Raw genomic sequence first — 20,430 nt, 5'->3', positions numbered from 1 at the left:
CTAACTCCTGGAGTGATGATAAGCCTCGGGCTTCCTGAAGCCAGCTTCAGCTATGAGGAGATCCTTTCCAGATAAGAACTAGAGCTGTCTGGAATGTGCCCTGGGACTCTTCACTGTGCCCCTGGAACCATGAAAGATGAAAACATGGTGCCATTTGCCTTCCGAGTTTTTTGTTCTTCCAGACAGTGAATTAGCATGAACCCCCCTTCCTGTTCACACTCTGACCAAGAGTTTCCATCTCCAGAGTAAATATTCTGGCTTTCCTAACTACTAATTGTTTAAACTAGTTCTGAGTTGCCTTTTTATCTTGGTTCCTGTTCTATGAATATGCTCTTTTTTTTTTTCTAAGACATGTTTTATAATCTAAAAAAAAAAAGTCTGATTGTAAAGTTAATTCATATTTTTTCGAAACTTGGGGAAAAATAAAAAAAAGAAAATCAGTTATGTAAGCACAGCACGCATTGAGAACTGATAAACATGAGTTTATTTTTCCACTGCTAGGATGGATCTGGATATTAATGTGACTCTCCACGCTAAGTCACTATGATCTTGGACAGTTCTCTTCTCTTCTCTAGACCTCATTTTAGTCATTTCTGAGGCTCACTTTGAATTCAAAGCCTTCTGCTGTCCTTTCCATCTATAAACCCGAAAGTCATTTGCTTCAAACATTCACAGCGGACACTGGGGGAAGGAACCTCCCTGCCAATGGCCCAGTTTTGAAGATCGTTTATAATTCATCCATGGACCTGCCAGCTTGTGTCCTGATGATCCAACTCCTATCACAGTCCTCCAGTCCTGGGTCTCAGGGTCACCCCACGCAGCAGATCTTGTCTCAGCCCATGACACTGGTGTCCCCAGTGGATTTGGGGTTTATTTCAGGCCTTGCATTCATGGCCACCTGATTTCATTTCCCAAAGCTACTTACAAGGAATGCAGGAGAAGTAGGGGTACAATGCTGGAACTGAGTGACATCTGATGCCAACTTTTTATTGATAGTAAACTGTTTTTGAGAAATTAGACTTTATAGGTCTTTTGTTACACATTCCATTTGAACCTCACAAAAACTCTTTGTTGTGTATTACAACAAGGTTATAAATGTTGTCTATTACATTTTAATTTATTTCTTAGATGAGGGAATTAAACTTGCAAAGTGGTTCAGAAATGTGAATTTTTTACCCCAGTCCATAATAAGAAATGCATTATATTGTAACCCAGTACAAAAAAATGTGTGGAGAGAGAGAGACAGACAGACAGACAGACTAGACAGAAACACGGATAAAGAGAAACAAATGAAACAAAAATGTTGCAAAATAATATTTATCAAAAGATACATGATCGAGATGATAGATAAATGACAGATAGATGGCAGATAGGTAGATAGGCAGACAGATTTGAAACAAAAGTGTCTAGCTCTGTGCCCAGCAGCTTCTTGGGGGGAATTAGATAAGTGGAATAGTTTGTATCCAGCCTGTGGCGGGACTGTGATGGTGATCAATCCCGGCTCCCTCATTCCCTTCCTGATGACATCCTGGATGCGGGCATGTGACTGCTGTGGAGCACCATGGTGAGCCCCCATTTTTCTGAGTTATTGAGGGCTCAGATGAGGAGGCAGGAAATTGTTTGATCCAGGTGGGATGGCCCTGGAGAGGCAGTTAGTCATGCGTGCCAAAGGTTAGTACCCATTACAAGTGCATGGGGATGGGAAAGGATGTGACTGTGGGGGAAATCCAGAGTCTGTGGAGTGATCCGAATGACGAGGCTCCCCAGCAGAGTATGTGCCATCTGTGGAGGGAATAGAACGTCTACCCTCCCGGGCCTCTGAGGACGCTGGGGGTCTGCGGAGCCTTGGCACTGGGGAGGGAGATGAACCCAGTCCCCAGCCCTGCACAGGCTGAGAAAGCAGGAGGGGGATGCAGGGCTTCCCTGTGGGGACTACGGCTGCATGGAAGGAACAGTGGTGTGGCACCACTGAGTCTGAGGCACGTCCTCTCTGGGAAATAGATTCAGTCCATTCTGAGTCCTCTCTCTCAGAGGGAGGCAGCGGTCTCAAGCATTTGAGGGGAAGTGCCGGAGTGTGGGCGTATGTTGTGGTGGGTGTGTATGTATGTGTGGTATGAGGTGTAGGGTGTGTGTGGTATGAGTGTTGTGTGTGGTACATGTGATGTGGTGTGTGTGTGTGTGTGTATGTGCAGGGTGTTGTATGTGTGGTATGAGGTGTAGGGTGTGTGTGGTATGAGTGTTGTATGTGTGTGGTGTTTGTGTGGTATGTATGGTGTGGTGTGTGTGTGTGTGTGTGTGTATAGGATGTTGTATGTGTGGTATGAGGTGTAGGGTGTGTGTGGTATGACTGTTGTATGTGTATGGTGTTTGTGTGGTATGTATGGTGTGGTGTGTGTGTGTGTATAGGGTGTTGTATGTGTGGTATGAGGTGTACGGTGTGTGTGGTATGAGTGTTGTGTGTGGTACATGTGATGTGTGTGTGTGTGTGTGTGTGTGTGTATGTGCAGGGTGTTGTATGTGTGGTATGAGGTGTACGGTGTGTGTGGTATGAGTGTTGTATGTGTGTGGTGTTTGTGTGGTATGTATGGTGTGGTGTGTGTATGTGTATAGGGTGTTGTATGTGTGGTATGAGGTGTAGGGTGTGTGTGGTATGAGTGTTGTATGTGTGTGGTGTTTGTGTGGTATGTATGGTGTGGTGTGTGTGTGTGTGTGTATGAGCAGGGTGTTGTATGTGTGGTATGAGGTGTAGGGTGTGTGTGGTATGACTGTTGTATGTGTGTGGTGTTTGTGTGGTACGTATGGTGTGCTGTGTGTGTGTGTGTGTAGGGTGTTGTATGTGTGGTATGAGGAGTACAATGTATGTGGTATGAATATTGTATGTGTGTGGTGTTTGTGTGGTATGTATGGTATGTTGTGTGTGTGATGTGTTGTATGTGTGGTAGGAGGTGTATGTTGTGTGTGGCACAAGTGTTGTATGTGGGGTGTGTGCGCACGTGTGTGTGAGTGTGTGTGTGTTGGAGTGAAGTGAACGGGAGAGGTCATGGTAGTACAGGACAGTGGGTGCATGAGAGCCAGAGGAGAAGGTGAAGAAGGTCAGGCATGAGGTTGAGGATGAGGGCAGCTGATGGCCAGGGTACATGTGCACGCAAGAGGCTGGACAGACTGGCCGGATTTCCAGGAAGCCAGCAGCATGGGCGTTTGGGTTTGGAACACTGGACTATTAGAGGCAGGCTGTCCAGGGCCTGCAGGGGGAGCACGTATGTGGGGCTCTGTCACTCTAAGAATCAGGCTTTCCTGTGCTCCAGGCCCTCATTGCCATTTATTTATGCCCCCAGGTGAGCCAGTTGGCGGGAACTTGTATCACCTTCGTTTTCTGGTGAATGAAGGCACAGAGACATTCCGGAAAGGAAGAGGCAGCTATGACGCAGCCAATGTGGCTCAGGGGACTGCACTTATCACCACGGTGCCATGGACGCTTGCCCTGCCCCATGTTTCTTCCCTGCTGCACCCCCATGAACAAATAAAAAATGACCAGGGCTGCTAAAACACAGAAGCTCCTTTTAAAACTAACCGCGTCCTCTTTGCTCTTGAATGAAACTCTCTAGCAGGCCCACAAGCTGAGAGGGCAGCAGTGGAAACCCAGCCAGAGTCTTAATGGAAACCCTGGTCCCATCCCTTAGCATCCTTCTCCAGTCCTGCCGCCATGAGGCTGGACCAAAACCGAGGGTAAAAACGTGCTGGGTGACCCCCCTCACACCTCAAAGGCAAGATCAAACGCTGTGGAGAAGGAGGTAAGCCGTGGCTCTTCATTAAAGCAAACACCGTTAAGTATTATGTTCAAGATAACAGAGTGTTTTGACCCTGTTGAGTACTTGGACCACAGTGAAAATTCATTTTCCTTCTCTGAGGGTGGAGGTAGCAGAGGATTTGTTTTCCAGGACGGAAGCCGCTGTTAGGAAAATGTATTCCTCAACAATAAAATCCATATTAATGGATATGGGTGTGCGTACATACAACTACTAATTTAATAATTCAACAGATAAAATTTTGGCAGACCTACTGTGTTTTGGGCCATGCACGTGCGTGCACGCACGTGTGTGTGTGTGTGCGCGCATGCCTCTGTGTGTACACACATGTCCTCCAAGTGCGGAGGGCATCACCGTGATGTCATCCTCACCACCAATCCCTGGTAACTGCCCACATTGACTCCCCAAATCCTTGTTTAATTGTAGGACCCGCCTTAGCGGTGGGGTGCTACCCTGTCCTCGGGCTCCTTCATTGTTGTAACGTTGGTCGTTGGACCTAAAATAAGCCGATCAAAGTCTTACCCTGGGGATTTGGGGCTACCAACTGCGAGCTACGGCACCATTGAGTTTTGTCCAGGAAGCGCAGAGCAGCATCTGAGGCTGTGACGATTTTGATTGAAGTGACACCTGCCACGTATTCTTATCAAGTGGGTCTGGAAGACGGAGGGAAGTGGAGAGAGAGAGGGACAGAGGGAAAGGAAGGAAGAGAAAAGAATGAACAAACATAGACGAGAGCCAACAAGGAGGATGAAAATGCATCCCATGTAAGGGTCCTTTCCTCCAGCCATTCCAGAAATCTACTAGAGCTCCCCCACATTTTTTTTTAACTTCATGTGATTTCCCATTACCTTTATGATAAGTTCCCCATGTTGCTTCCTCTAACCCAGTTGGGTTATCCGTGCTGCCCCACTGATCTGAGCCTTCAAACAGCAATTCAACAGACCCCGACGGAGCTTCCCAGTGTGCCACACCCGCCCCTGGGGGCTGGAGAAGATGACCCAGACTCCCTCCTTGCTTCTGAAGCTTCCTAGGCTGGAAGAGTTGGTGCTTTGTTTGGGGTATCAGTTTTGTGTTTGGGGAAGGGATACGCTACAGAATGACCTCTAAGAAGGGGAGAATCAAGTCTTCAATGGGGTGAGGGTCTGGGGCCTCTTTTCAGAGGAAGTCATATTCCCATGACTGTACTGTTGGCAGCTAGACAATTGTGTTCAGACAGCAAGGCCTGAGTTGGTGAGTGTGGTTTGGTTTGGATGTATGGGGTGAATAATGGATTTGGAATGGTTTAAGACAGGGAGGAGAAACTGACAGGGAGGTGAGGACAGATTAGGAAGGACCTGCCAGTCCAGTTCAGAGACTTTGGATTTTACCTTGGTAAAGGGTATTAAGTGAGACCCGTTATAGATGTTGTTCCCATTGAATTTCATAGCAGACATCCCTGGAGAAAAGGCAAGCCCACACACAGAAGAATAGGTTTTATAATATTTTGTATTCCCCAACTCGTGATTATTTTCTGATTTGCAGATTTTCTGGAAGATTCTCCTTGAAATACCTCATACAAGTGTACCCTTCCATTTCCTGCATTTGAATACATTTTTTGATAAGTCAGCAACCTTCCAATTGAATGATTCCTTTTATTTTTCAAGTAAGTGTAAATAGGAGAAAAAAGTAACTGGGAACAAGAATCCCTAGAAGTTGAAGTAATAATAAACAAGTCTTAAATAGTAATCGTAACCTCGCAAGCACACTGACGGTGCTGAGTGCCTTCCACGTGCTGGGGGGAATGCCAAGGGCTGTCCTGGAAAGGCAGACCTGTGGCCAGGGCTCACAGGGGGTGGCTGCTTGGGGAGAAGTGGGCACGCACAGCCTGATATAAATCCTGGTTCTGCCACTTGCTATGTGGCCTTGCCTGGGTCCCATGGCACAGTGACAGTTGTAATAATTCCCTCGCCAGCCTGCCAGGAGGATTCACAGCAATCATTCTAGCTCAATGCAGGAACACTGTAAAAAGGGCAAGTTCTTTACTCTTTGAAATTAAGAAAAAGGGAGACGATAGATACAGATGGACAGACAGGTCAATAGTATTGACACATTTTAGAATAGGTTTCTCAACCGTATTCCAGTGCAACTCCAATGATATCCAATTCTTGGACTTCAAAATCTAGTGTGTTTGCATGGCATAAAACACCAATTTTAGAGCACCTGGCAATGACTCTTGCTAACCGGTTTTACGCTGGAAAAAGCTATGATTTACTGAATTTACTCAGTGGATATGGACAGCTCTGATAAAATGATTTGTATTTTAATGCGATACCTCAATAAAGGGTATGAGGCAGACCATTTGGAAAAATAAAATGGGCTTTTAAAGCCTACTGCCCACACGAATGTTTCAGCTCTTTTCCTTTTCATTTCTTCTCATTCACACGGAGACACTGCACAAAATACTGAATATACCCAGACACACGCGCACACTTCTGTACCTTGCAGTTCCACTTTCACTACTCGATAATGATTTTAAAAGTTCCTTTGACTTTTTATAAACAGTATTTTACATATCTGCTTGTTATTCCTTCAAATGGATGATAGGTTATTGAGCTATTTCGTCGGATTGGGTATTTCCGTTGCTTCCAAATAGGAATGAATTTGAGTAGACACCAGTTAATGTCATTAAGGATGGAAGGAAATTATTGAGAAGCTATCCCGCTGACAAAACCAGCAAACACATAAACAAACTCAGCCTGGGCATCACCAATCCGCAAACTTGTATGATACAAGGACAACTTACCAACAACTATATGCATCACGGCGCCTCTATTCTTGTCTTCCTCAATGAAGAAAGGACGCAGGCTCTGCCACGAGACAGGGAATCCACCACTTTCTGGTCAATGGCCTCGAGCAACTGCTTGACCTCGCTGAGTGTTTATTTTCTCATCTATAAAATGTGAGTAATGTGGCCTCAATGCTGCTTAAGATCATGGGGTGGTTGTACAGATTAAGTAACATTTGTCTGGTACCTGTGTCCCAAATCCCACACAGCTGGTATCCATATCCGACACCCGTGATGCTTATGGGTCCAAATCCATATCTCCTATAGATAGAAAAGCACGTGTAGGCAGAATGATGTCCCCTTTTCGTTGTGCATTTCGCATCCAGTAGGATGACCACCACTTGGCAGGCACTTTGTAAAGAGTTGTTAAACAAATGAGTGATTATCCTTCGATAAGAAAACTTGGGAAGAAACTATGTGATCTCCGTTCTCTGTGCCCGATGCCACAGTCCTGCGTGTGACCACATTGTGATTGCAGAATAGTTTCCACTGGAATGTAATTGTATTTATGGAAATTGTAATGTGTCTTCAGCAAAACAAAACTTGACTCTATTGTCCTATGTAGATTAACTCTAGAGAACAATAGACTTTCTTGGTGGAATTCCCCCCGACCCCATACTTTGCTACCAAATCACAAAGCAGGGGTGGGGGGAGTAATTTCCCCCAACAAAGCATCTCGACATGTGGGTGGTCAATGATGTTTACTTAAAATGGATTTGTGGCTGAAGAGAAAATTCTAATTTCCCGAAAGGTGAATCTCACTGATGCTGATTACAGAAATCAGTTGCCCTGCTTGATGTAAGGAAAAAAAAAAAAAAAAGTAACTTTCTAATTGATCCCTGTCCCACGCAAACAAGGGCCAGGGAAGATGACATGTTTTCCCCTGACTCTGAGTTCTGCAGAAGCAAGAAGCTGTGTCAATATTGAAACTGCAAATGCTGGAACATTAGATTTGCTTTCTGCCCATGAAGAGCAGATTTGGTTGCTTTTCTTTTCTTCCTGCCAATAGTATGCACAAACGGGGCCCCAAAATGCGTCTCTTTGGGGAGCCCGTTGTCCCTGCCTCCCTGTGCCTTCCTGGCTCATGGGGGAGGCCTGCCAGCCAGGGGGAGAGCTGGCAGCATGGGACAAATCTGTGCTAATAGTTTGACACAAAGTTTTAAGCTTTGAGGCAAAATCAGCAAAATCACTTTTCCCCCCACCTGAAAAACAGTAAGATTCCAAATGCTGCTTAAGATCAGAAATGCTTTAGGTAAGGGTAAGGCAATCATTCTTCTTATCACATCCAGCAAGTGGCTTTGACACATACTGGAGTTATGTGTGTCTCAACCTGGGCTCCCGCCAGCCTCTGTGGGGGTTTCGCTGGAATTAGAGAAATGGGCTCTGGGGAGAGCAGAATGGAGCACAGGAAGAGGGCTTGAGAGGTGGACTGGGGACTGTGACCTCCTGCCAGTTGGTCCTGAGCACATGGCCATGGGCCTCGGTTTCCCCATCTATAAACATCACTCCATAACCTCCCAGTCTGCCCATTAGGAGGACTCCACATGATCTGACTACACTGAGAGGACAGATTTTCAATGGCAAACCTCTAAATTGACCATTTCCAGCCCCAGGACCCTGCAGATATCATTGGTAAAAGCTGAAATCACAGAACACTCTTGAAGCATGAGTTCACCTTCTCTTCAGGGATTGAAATAGTGATTTGCAAAGGACCAAGGGAAAATCTGTTTTGCAACTGAGAATCAACTGTTAGCCCATTTCTAAACTTTTCTTCACAATCCAAACATCGGGCTTTGAGTCACGTTCTAGAATATTTCTTCTTTAAGCTTCACCCAGCCTCAAACCTTTCATTTCTTCACCTATAAAAAAGGAAAGCGTGGCTGTGGTAATTTGAATGATGTAATACATGTGAAATTGCCAAGCATAACACTGGGGCATAGTAAATGCTTAAGAAACAGTGAGGCAAGTTAGCTCCGAATGCTGACCAATCCTGTCTGTCCCTTCACAGTCCTCAAGGGGAGAGGCAGCCTGGGCATGATTTATTAGGACAGGGGGATGATCATGGTCTCCCACTGTACGACCTTTAACAAGGGCTGAGCACTTTCCACACGTTAACTTCATTAATCCTCTGGACCACCCAGCAAGGGAGGCTTTTGTACCTTCACTAATGAGGAAACAGGATAAGAAAGTTAAAAGCTTGACCAAGACCACTGAGCTACTGGAAGGAGAACAGCTGTATATACGAACTTGGGTTCATCTTCCTTCCAAGTTTTTCATCTTCCACCTCAGTAGATGAATAAAGCAAACAGAAGATGGGATCTTTACCCCTCATTGCCTGGCTGGTGCTTAGTGGCAAAGAGATTAAGAGTGAGTCAGACCCCCAGGCTGGAATCTTAGCTTCCCCACTTTCTGTCTCTGACTCAGTTCTTCTTTATGAAATTGAGATAATAGTGCTGTTATGTTTCACTGCCTATTATGTGTCAGACACTGCTCTAAGTGCTTACCTGTATTGACTCACTGAATCCTCATCAAAACTCCGGGAGGTGAATACTGTTATTATTTCCTTGCATGGAGAGGGAGGCTGAGTCAGAGAGGTGAAAAGCAAGTTGCCTGTAAGCTAGGAGGCGGCTGAGGTCGGATCTGTCTCCAGGCTAGCTGCCCCCACGTGCCTCTATCCAGCTAAAATGATATGCTATTTGAAACTCCTTAGAACAATGCCTGGCCCAGAAAGTCGTTCAACAAACATGAGCAATTATTTGGTATTATTAGTAGTGCCATGGCTATTAGAGATGCAATGGTGCACCCTCAGAACAACTTCTGGAAACATGGCCCTGCTGACTTTCAGTGGAAGAGAGGGTAGACCGGCAGCCATGGGGAGGGGTGTGTTTCTAGGGATGATGGTGAGAGTTTTTTCTGCAGCCTTAATTCAGCTATTTCAAACAGTTCTGGAAGGAGATGTATGTAATTCCATTCTCAGCCCTTAAGCTGAAGGGAGTGAGGGAGGCAGCGGTGGTTCTAAAAAAAAAAAAGAAATTTGACTCCTTAATCACAGATAATCCTGAAAAAAATAAAATGGATCAGCGTTTAAAGGAGCAAAGAAGCTGCTTAGGCAGCTCACCGACAAGGTCAGATATTTACAATCATTTTTTCCTTTAAAAATGTTTTAAATCAAATTATTCTTTATATCTGCTTTAAAAGTCAAAGAATACAAGGATTTATGGTAAAAAGCAACAGTCCCCAGGCCCCACCCACACTCCCTTCTTAATCCCCCAGGGAAATCACTTTTACTTTTTTTCTATTATTAAATCTTTGAAACAATATTGTCTTATACTCATTTCTCATTTTTCTGACATCAGACAGTATTTACTGATTTTCTACTGTGAGAAAACACAGTGTCATTCACCTCTTTCATTTTCTACCACATTTTGCATTAATTCGGTTGATTTCATTGTTAATTTTGGTTGACGATTTTAATGCACCTGCTGGTCGCCTGCGTAATTTCAGTGAGCTATTGGTCCTCTGTGTCTTACTGCCTAACTTTGGTGGCATGAGAATATTTCCTTCCTACCAGCCATCCCCCTTTCTGTCACTTCTACTGTCAGTCTTACTCTGTCCAGTGGGTCATGCTGGCCTTCTGTTCTGTCACTCACTTATCTCTTCCATGTCCTCTCTTTGGTTGAATCTGTAAGTGAAAAACCAATAAACGACTCTTCCATTATGATGAAACTTCTTAAATGCACCATTCTTGAGATCCCCTGAGTCCATGTACTTAACCAGATGTGCCACAGGAAGTTCTGCTGGTTTTCTCTCTCTTTTTCCAATGGGCCTTTGGATGGATATGTTTATTCCAACACCATCCTCTTGGTTTATGTTATACTACTTTCAGGCTTGTTTCCCACTTGTTTCAGAAGCTGCCACCTTCTCCAAGAGACTTTTTCACGTGGAGGATTTGGGTGGAGAAATTTTGAGTCCTTGAAAAACAAAAACAAAAATGAAACAAACCCAAACATTTTTATTAGGCATTCACACTTGATTGGTGTTTTGGCTAAGCATAGAATTCAGGGTATATAATCATTTCCCCCACAATGTTCAAAGATGTCATTCCACTGTCCCCTAACACTTATTTATGACCATCAAAGACTGAGAGTATTTAAATCTTATTTTTTGATAGGTAATCTATTTTATATATATATTTTCCTTTGTACTATTTTAGAATCTTCTCTTTATCATTGGAACTTTGAATTTGCAAGTAAAGATAGGTGGCCTTTGGGCTGGTTGAGTTCCCATATCCAAAGAAGAGTGATTACAAGAACAAAACCAGCCAAGAAGAGGACTGTCTTCCATCCTAAAGCACCACCTACATTAGAAGACTTTATTAAAGGCAGGAAAATATGAAAACTGAATTTTGGAGAGCCTAAAGAAAGAATCTGAATAATCACACCAAGATTCCAGTGTCTAGATGGATTTGAAGACACAGAGCGATCTCTGTCAAGGGGCAGTGTGAGAGCAAGCGGACAGACCATCCATGAGACTGGCAAACCAATTGCACAAGTGATTTCACATTTTTCAAGATCCCATATCCTTCTTCATCTCTAAATTCATAACCTTGCAGTCCAACTTCTATTGAAATATTCAAGTATGGGGAGGGAGTGCCACTTCAGCCCCCTGCAATGCTTTCTCTTTTCTCTTCTGGCATTAGTCTTTCTCTCTCTTTTATTATTAATAGATTTTTTCCCTGGGCTCTTGCTTTTCCTCTTCTCCTTCCTTCCACAAATGTGCTTGAACAATACACATTATGGATGTAGACCAAGCATCATCCATGCCTTCCCAGAGCTTGACTATAACAAGGAGGATAAGCACAAGAAGTGCATGATGCTATGGGGATATAAACAGGGTCCCTAGGATATGCTTGGTGAGGATATGAACCAGTCTCGAAAAGTTTCCTTGGGTCAGTTATCCTGAATGGACACTGAACCATCAAGTTGAATTAACTTACCTTTTCAGACATTCTCCTCTTCCCCTATAGCTTGCCTTCCAGTTTTATTTTGGAACTTAAAAGCTAGCATCTAACCATGAAGTATACGGACTCTCAGTAGAGAGGGTTAATCCTATTAGCTTCAGAAAACTCAGTAACTATTATACAGTAGGTGCTTGGGAAACTGTGATCAATTTTTTTTTAAAGATTTTATTTACTTATTTGAGAGAGAGAGAGAAAGAAACAGAGAATGCGTGGAGGGGGAGGGACATAGGGACAGGAAGAAGCAGACTCCCTGCTGAGCAGGGAGCCCGATGAAGGGCTCAATCCAAGCACCCTGGGTTCTTGAAGGCAGATGCTTAACCGACTGAGCCACCCAGGTACCCTGTGGTCAATTTTTTTTGTTGTTTTAAGATTTTTAAAATTTATTTGACAGAGATCACAAGTAGGCAGAGAGAGGCAGGCAGAGAGAGAGGAAGGAAGAAGGCTCCCTCCTGAGCAGAGAGCCCGATGCAGGGCTCAATCCCAGGACCCTGAGATCATGACCTGAGCCAAAGGCAGAGGCTTTAACCCACTGAGCCAGCCAGGTGCCCCTTGTGGTCAATTCTTAAACAAAGATGGCATAAGGTAATTAACTTTTATCCCTTGGGAAGCATCTGGTCCAACAACCACTTCCCCGAATACCCATTTTACAGGAGGGATAACTAAAGCTAAAAGCAGTGAAGTGACTTATGTAAGATCACATAATACTGTTTTCCTGTTAGTTCTTTTATTGCTATTGTTAGTTCATTTATGTTCGGATAGCTCCTCAGCATGTCCCACTACATGCTCATTCTTATGCCGGGCTTATGGGACTAACGGAATTACCCCACATTCAGTACCTGTCATCCCCACATTTCCAGGCAGTTTTCTAGATAAAACAGAGCCTGATACTATGAGTGAACACTAATAAAAACACCTACTTAATAGGAGTTTGTGATGATTATGAGATTATGTATGGTATATGGTAAGCATTCCAAAGAGGATGACTAATTATTAGTGGTAGTGGTGGTAGCAATTTTGGTATTTTTCTCAAATAAGAGAGATTCCAATTGATGTTGGGAATCATGGAAAGGAAAACTTGAATTGAACTAAAAAGATCAGCTTTGTTGAGAATTAAATCAACAAATCTTTCTGCATGACAAAAACTGATCGTTCTAGTGTAAAGAATCCAGCTTGGAAGGACAGGGAGATAGGATCGTTGGAAGGGCCTAACTGTATCTGGTATTTAGTAAAAGTGCATGACTTGCAAATCCATCACGGTATTGTTTATAAATATAAAAACTGAAACAAACTATATAGACAAGAAAGTGGTTACACAAATTACAGTCTAGTCCCCCAATAGAATAGTATGTGGCCTATTAAGATTATGTTAATAAAGGATATGTAATAGGACAAATTACCTATAATGTAATTTAAATAAAAGCAGTATAGTAAAAATTGTGTATGAAATCTGATCCTAACAATGAAAAGTTAAAACCCAGATAAAAGCAAAAATCCAGAAAATAGAGACAACAGAATATGGCCTCCTCTGAACTATAACAACAGAAGACAGTTTTATTTTTTCTATTTTTATGAGCCTTCTAATTTCATTTAATGAGCACATATGTTCTATAATGAGAAAAATAAGACAATACCATTTTAAATAGTATTGAAAAGTTGAAGCCTCATTGAACTAAGCATATGATCATAGAAGGGACTCCCTTCTTGGGTGGGATGTTTCTTTCAAGTAATGAGACTTGAACATATCTTTTGGGGGAACAATATTCAACCCACTACATTGGGAGTGGGGATTGTTGGGGGTATTGCTTGGTCTAATATGGAGAAGTCAAGGGAACTTCTTTGAAAAAAAAAATATATCCTTTGTTTTCTGAGGGGTGAGTTGAGATCAAGCAGGAGTTGCAGATCAAGACAGCAGGACCCACTGGGGTGAAGGCCCTTGAAGGACATGCTGAAAGACAGTTGGCGTGACTGGAGTAAGAAAGCCAAGACTGCAAAACTTGAGGCTGATTGAGGCAGAGGCCCAGTAAGGGAAGCCACCACATGCATTGAGGGAAGCCACTGAGAGCTTCAGGAAGGAACAAGTGGAGTGGGTAACCGGTGGGTGCAGGGGCGTGCGCTGTGAACAGCTTGCGTGAATGCAGGTACCATGGCACCCTGGTCTAGGAGCTCAGCTCAAGAATCAGAGAGAAATAGAGGACTGGGGATATGTTTAAGGTATAGAAACCATAGAAGGAGTATGGTTTCAAGGGCATCACTCAGGTTTTGGATTTTATGTCTGGATGGATTTTGGTGCCATCCATTGGGGCAGAAAACCCAGAACTAGAACCAGACTTGGGGGAAAGACAATAAATTCAGCAATTAGGTTGGGGTGGGGGCCTTAAGGGTGGTGGAGATAAATCCTGACGGGGTGTATTATCAGAAAGCTCCACTGAGGAAGCAGGTGTAGACTATGTCTCAAATACTTTTCAGAAATCAAAGTTAAGCATATTTGCAAGAGCACAAGGGAAGGGACATTCCCAATGGAGGGAGCAGCCAGAGCCAAGTTCTGGAAGCTCTCAGCATTTTTGTCCATTTTCCTGTTGGTCAGGTTTGCACTGACGTTGACCAATATATGCAAAAGTGTGCACAGTTCCCAACAACACATGTCTACGAAGTTTAACAACACAGATTATCTGAGGTCTTGCAGCAGAGGTCCATTTAAAAAAGTTCTCTTCACTTTAACTGTTTCTAGTGTCTGACCCAAAGCTATCGTAAATTCTTCTTGGAGGTAGATTGGGAAGAAAGACTCATTATACGAGTAAACATACTTGGTAAGAGAAAGCAGGGTTATAATTACGATAGAAACAGTGTGACTAGTGAAGAATGGTGCTCACGGCTGGAAAACCACCATAATTTGTACTGAATTAGAAGGCTGCAACGAGAGAGGAGGACTAGAACATGTCACCGGTTTCCAGTCTGGGTGTATTGTTGGCGATTAAATTTAGAAGCAATCCTTGACGGTGCAGGAGTGAGTTCCGTTTTGGACATTTTAGTTCTAGGCACCTACCCAAGATCCATATGGAAATGTCTAGAAGGACAGAGGACAGAAAAGAGGAATCCATGGGTGCAGAAAGCACGAGGGAGATCCTGCCTGGAGAGAGATTGGTGAACCTGCCTCAGGTACGGTAGTTGATGTTCTTGGCTTGGAAGGGGTTACTTGGAAGGAAACGTCCAGGATCTGTGTTTTAGTTGTTGTTACTGTTGCTTTTCCTTCATAATCAAATGGAAGTAACGGGAGAGCCTGCTCTGCTGTTGAAAATGTGGTTTTCAACAAGAAAGATTGATCAAAGCTGGAGGTATGGTTTTGGGTCTTGTCGATATTTGGGGAGTCACTGAAGCTCTGGGCTGGGCTGAGATGGTCCAGGGATGCGAGGCCAGGGCAGTGAGTCTTAAGAGGTAGAGCTGAGGACAGGCCACCCCAGCTCCACCTCCGAGGCCCCAGGCTGATTAGGTCAGGGAGGGATGGAAGTACCCATCCCTCCGGGGTACCACGGACAGGGTTAAATCCAGAGTGCTTTCCAGATGCCCACAGCCAATTGCAGGTAATTAGGAGGCCGTCTTTCTTTCTCTCTCTCAGGACCCCTAACATAAACTGTCTGAACCACAGCAGTTGAGTCTGAGCATATCAAAAAGGAAAGCAAAGAGGGACCCCATGAAATATGTGTGGTTCGTGGCTTGTGGGGCTGTGGATGGTGTGTGGTGGGGAGGGCTGCTCAAGAGAAAGGGACTTGCTTCTAATCAATGTGCTAATCCAGGACATAAGGTCCCCCTTCTCTCTACTTCATTTAATTTCCCCGGGCTCAGTCCTTGCCTCCCCCCACCCCCAGCTGCCCCATCTTCATACTGGTTGAATGAAAATTTGGCCCATTTTTTTTTTAATATAGATACATTAAAAAACAGACACTGATCTTCAAAGAAGCCTGCAATTTTGCTGGCGACGGAATGTTTATAGCCACAGTTTGTTTGGTTCTGATAAAATGCACATGCCCCCTTATTCCACTTTATGTAACTTCCCAAGCCAGGCTTGCTTCATACATGGGCCTTCACCCTTTCCAGGCAACAAAGCAGAGAGAGACAGAGAGAGAGAGAGAGGTGAACATCCTTTCCCAGAGCTGTGGCTACATCTGTCTGTGGATGTTCTGGAATATCTGGGCCCAGAAGCTATCTGATGTGGCAGAAGGGGGCACAGCTCAGGGAGCAGGACAACTGGCCAGAGGGACATTTCAAATCCTTGCTTACACCCTATCAAAGAGAAACAGCAGCCTTTGCACTTCTAGTTGGAACTCGGGTGGGCTCTCCCCAATTCATGTATGGAGATTGTGTGCCCAAGGTCGGCGAGTCTGGAAGCCAGGAAGTTATGGGTTTCCATGTCAGCTTAGTTGCTTTCTTGCTGTATGACCTCAAAATAAACTTTCTCTCCATTGGTTTTCCCCCGTTTCATGCCCAGGGCCAACCCTCCCTCCTGCAGGATGGTTAGGAGATTGACTGGAGGGGTGCACCAGTGTGGCAGAGGGTGTCAGGGAGGGAGCAGAAGGTGAAACGTTTGTGGGAGAGGGGACCAGGAAGGCAGAGGAGGCATCCCTGCACACAGGCGTGAGGGAGTAGCTTTGCTGGGGGGAGAGGAAGTTTGGAGGGAGTGGGGTATGCCGTACAAGGAGGGAGCTAGAAGTAAGGAGGCTGGTAGAATAAGAGGCTAAGTTGTGGTCCATGCTGAGGGGTTTGAGCTTTATCCTGCAGGCCGTGGAGGAGTTTTGGAGACTCTAAGTTAAGGACCATCACGTTTAGACTCAGTCCTAGAAATCTGACCATTAGTAGCATGGTAGCCCCACCAGAGAGGTGAGAGAAAGAGGGAGAAAGCTAGGAAGCTGGAGTGGGTGATGCTCCTCAGTGCACTGTGGGCTGTGAAACCTGGAACCAGTTCCTTACACACTCAGTGCCTCAGTGACCCTGTCTCTATAATGGGGTGGTAACATTGCATGTTCTTCATACAGATAATGTGAGACTGAAATTAGTTTTAAATGCACAAAACACAGAAAGACACTTAGAAGAATGTGCATGGCATATGGATGCTAAATATTATTACTAGATAAAATTTCAGGGTACTGTGTGTTCTAATTAAGCACTTTATATGTATAAATAGAATATTCTCAATGTTTTCTCTCTCTCTCTCTCTCTCTCTCTATATATATATATATATATATATTCTATTTAATCTTTACATTTACATTGCAAGACAATGATTTTTTTCTTTTCTTTTTCTTTACAAATGCTTAATATTAAATATAAATTCTAAAGCTCAGAAAAATTGACTAACTATTGCCCTGATTAGCTGCTACTTGGAAGAGTTGGGATATAAACCCAAGATTGTTTAAGAAACCAATGCTCTTAAACATTCCCTAGAGAAAGAGGGAGATCAGGGATGACAATCCAGGTTCTTAAGACATGTGGTATGTGTAGCCAGGAGAGATGTTCTAATGGAAAAGCCTGGCTTTTAATGCTTTCCAAAGATTTCTCTAGCCCCTTCCTCCACCAGTGACTTCCCGTGTGTGGGGTGTGTGTGTGTGTGTGTGTGCGTGCACGTGCGTGTTGCTGGGGAGGTAACTTGCTGGCTGGTTCAGCCAAGAGCTAAAGTGTTCATGGTTTTGAGGAACTTCAAATGAAGCTTTGCTTTTGGACAGATCTATCAACCAAAGAGCAGATTTCTATACTTCTACTCTTGGCTGAGGTCTCCCTCTTCTCTTCCTCCCTTCCTCTCAGCTATATTTGGTGGAAGTTTAAATCCGATAAAGATGAGCTCTATTTAAAACCAGTTGGGCTCTATTTCAGAAAATTTGTGTGATTTTATCTGAAAAGTAAATTTGTAATTATAATTTGAAGTTTCTCTATAAGTAAGACTCTGGCACCAATTCTCCACACCCGATGAGAGAAAGCAGTAGAATAATGGAGTCCTGGAAGTGGGAAAGCCTCCAGCCCAACCACCGCCAGGCCTGGGTCCTCCATGTTCGCCGTGTTATCACATGGCTGCCTCCAAGAGGCACAGCTCTCTGCTCACACAGGTTCCGTCCTCTTCCTACCTGGGATGCTGGCTGTCGGAAGGTTGTATCTTTCAGTTGAAATGTCATTCTCTAGAGTCCTCCTACTGATCCTAATTGGTTCCCAAAGCACTGCTCTGTCCTTTCCTCCCCAGGAGAGGGGTCTTCTGGAATGTGCAGACATCACTTTGTGTTCCTCTTGAGTCTTTTCTTTCTTGGGCTGACATTCTGAGTTTGTTTAGTCATCCCCTAAAAGGGCACGATTTCCATATCCCTTTGGGTAAAGTTGTGCTCTGGAGCTAAGTCAGGTCCACAAGGATGTCACATCTCTGGAGCTCAGCTGAGTCCACACTGAGTGATAACCCGGATTTTGTTATGGGATGGTCTCCAACGTAGTTGCTGCTCTACCCCGAACTCATGAGGACATCGTGGGGGGGACTTGTTGCATCATTGACATAACTGTGATCCCTGATAGTTCTTCATTGTGCTTGGAAGAGAATCCAAGCTCTCTCTTCCTTGATGGAGCCCCTGTCCTCGGCCCCCCGCTCCTCTGGTAATACTCTGCCCTTGCCCTCTCTCCCCCAGCCACACTGGCCTTTGTTTAGTTCCCTAAACATGCTAAGCTTGCCCTGTAGGGAGTTTTCCAGTTCTATTCCCTCTGCTGGTGAGCTCATTCCTGCCTCTGTGCATGGCTGCCTCCCACCTGTCTTCAGGTCTCCTCTGGTGCTCACCATCTTACTTCATTTCTTCCCAGCCCTTATCAGGATTAATGTCACCTTATCTCCTCTCTTGTTTACTTATTTCCTCTGCTCTCCCCAGCTAGGCTACAGACTCCTTGAACATCTTGTTTCTCTCTGTGTCCCTCTCTCCAGAAGGGCATCTGACATGGAATGCGGCCCCAGGGGCATCCATGCTGCTGTGAATGAATGACTGGGTTGAGTGTGGGGTGGAAGTACAGAGTCATGGCATCTGAGAGGTAGCGAAATACTTGAGAGATTGATTCTAATCCATGATGCTTATTCCCCAGATGGTGAATCTGTGTCTGACACGGGCAGTGGGTAAACCCAGTATCACGCCATGAGCTCTGCAAGAGCCCGTACAGGGATGAGTGGCGCGTTTTATTTTTCACCCAGGAACGCAAAATGCATCCACTATAAATTGAAAGCACTAAATGTATTTGGTGTCTTGGTAGAAAATTCTGAGTAGTCTTAGGGCTGGGTTTCCCTGGAGGGTATCTTGATACAGGGAAGGTTTGGGTAGAACTCTACTCAACGCAGGGACAGTGGGGCCATGGGCCTGATTGGGGACAACAGGAGTCGTGGAGGGGAGGCCGCTAGGTGGATGGTGGGCCTTGGTTGTCTAGATAAAGACTTTGCATCTCAGCCCCTGTCCTGAGTGGTCCTTGAATGGGAGAGGAGTTGGGAGGATTCACGAGTCAGGGTGGACAGAGAAAATGGAAGGAGATTAGGGGAAAATGGAGAAAGGCCTGGGCAGGAGTCCCTGGGCGGCCAGCCGTTCTGCGATAGTGACCACACGGAGTTGCCAAAGAAAGACACAAGGCAGCTGAGAAGTCGGGACTTGGTGCAGAGGAGGGAGACAGGTGGCTGAATACATTCAGGGGTATGTTCCCAGGGCTTCCAGCAGCAGGACGATCTCAGGCTTCAAAGCTACACCAACTGCATTCTCAGTAAGATTCCCAATGAGCGCACAAGACCTGGGTCTCTCCCCAGCCGTGCTTCCCTCACCCCCTTGGAGGTACCCAGTGGCCTACCCAGGTAGGGATCCTGAGTCAGACAAGCAGACGTTCCCGAAAACAGCTGTGTGATGGTGAATGTTTTTGCACTTTTGGTCATCACTGTTCTCTCACCTGTACCAAGGGAACTAAAAAGGCACCTACCACCTAGGACCATTGTAGACAGGACAGGAGAATGTGTGCATGAAATGCACACAACTATTTATGGGAACAGTAGACCCTCGACACATATTTGCTCCCACCTATTCTTCCTTTTGTTTGTGACCTGGGACCTCTCCCTAGACCTGCAATTTCATGAATTTTTAATTGCTGATTAATTTCAGAAGAGTGTTCCCTGTGAAGAAGCTTGAAAGTCATAGTTTCTTCCACTGTTGTAACTGAGCAGGAATTTAAGTTCATTTGGTCCAGAAATTAAAACGTGTGGCCCGACGATCTGTTTCTTGGAGGAAGTTTGTGAAATTGTTTAAAATTTTTGAATCAATTGCCATTTTAAAATCAGGAGCTTTCACACATCGAGAAGGTTCTGGCACATCTTGAAAAGGCTGAAGGTCCAAGGTTCAGGGCCCGCCACACGTCAGCTGTGCCTGGGGCTGACTGGTTTCCACCCACCCTGTCCAGCTGTGGCACTTTCCTAGCGCTGCAGACACAGAGTAGCACAAACGGGGTGGCTTAAACGGAAACCTAACGTCTCACAGTTCTGGAGGTCAGACATCTGAGGTCGAGGTGTTGGCAGGCCTGCTTCCTTCTGAGGCTAGGAGGGACAGTTGTTCCAGACCCGTCCCTGAGCTGCTAGGGCTTTGCTGAGGAAGCACTGCTCTGATCTCTACCTTCCCAGTCTTTGTGTGCCGGTCTCTGCATTCAAATTTCCCTTTTTTATAAGAACACCTGTCATATTGGATTAAGGACCACCCTCATGACCTTGTCTTAACTAACGATGTCCACAATGACTCCTTCTAAAG

Source organism: Lontra canadensis, unplaced genomic scaffold, assembly GCF_010015895.1.
Source record: "Lontra canadensis isolate GAN:19392208 unplaced genomic scaffold, GSC_riverotter_1.0 scaffold108, whole genome shotgun sequence".
Classification (NCBI taxonomy): Eukaryota; Metazoa; Chordata; class Mammalia; order Carnivora; family Mustelidae; genus Lontra; species Lontra canadensis.
Note: the sequence above shows the minus strand (reverse complement) of the source record.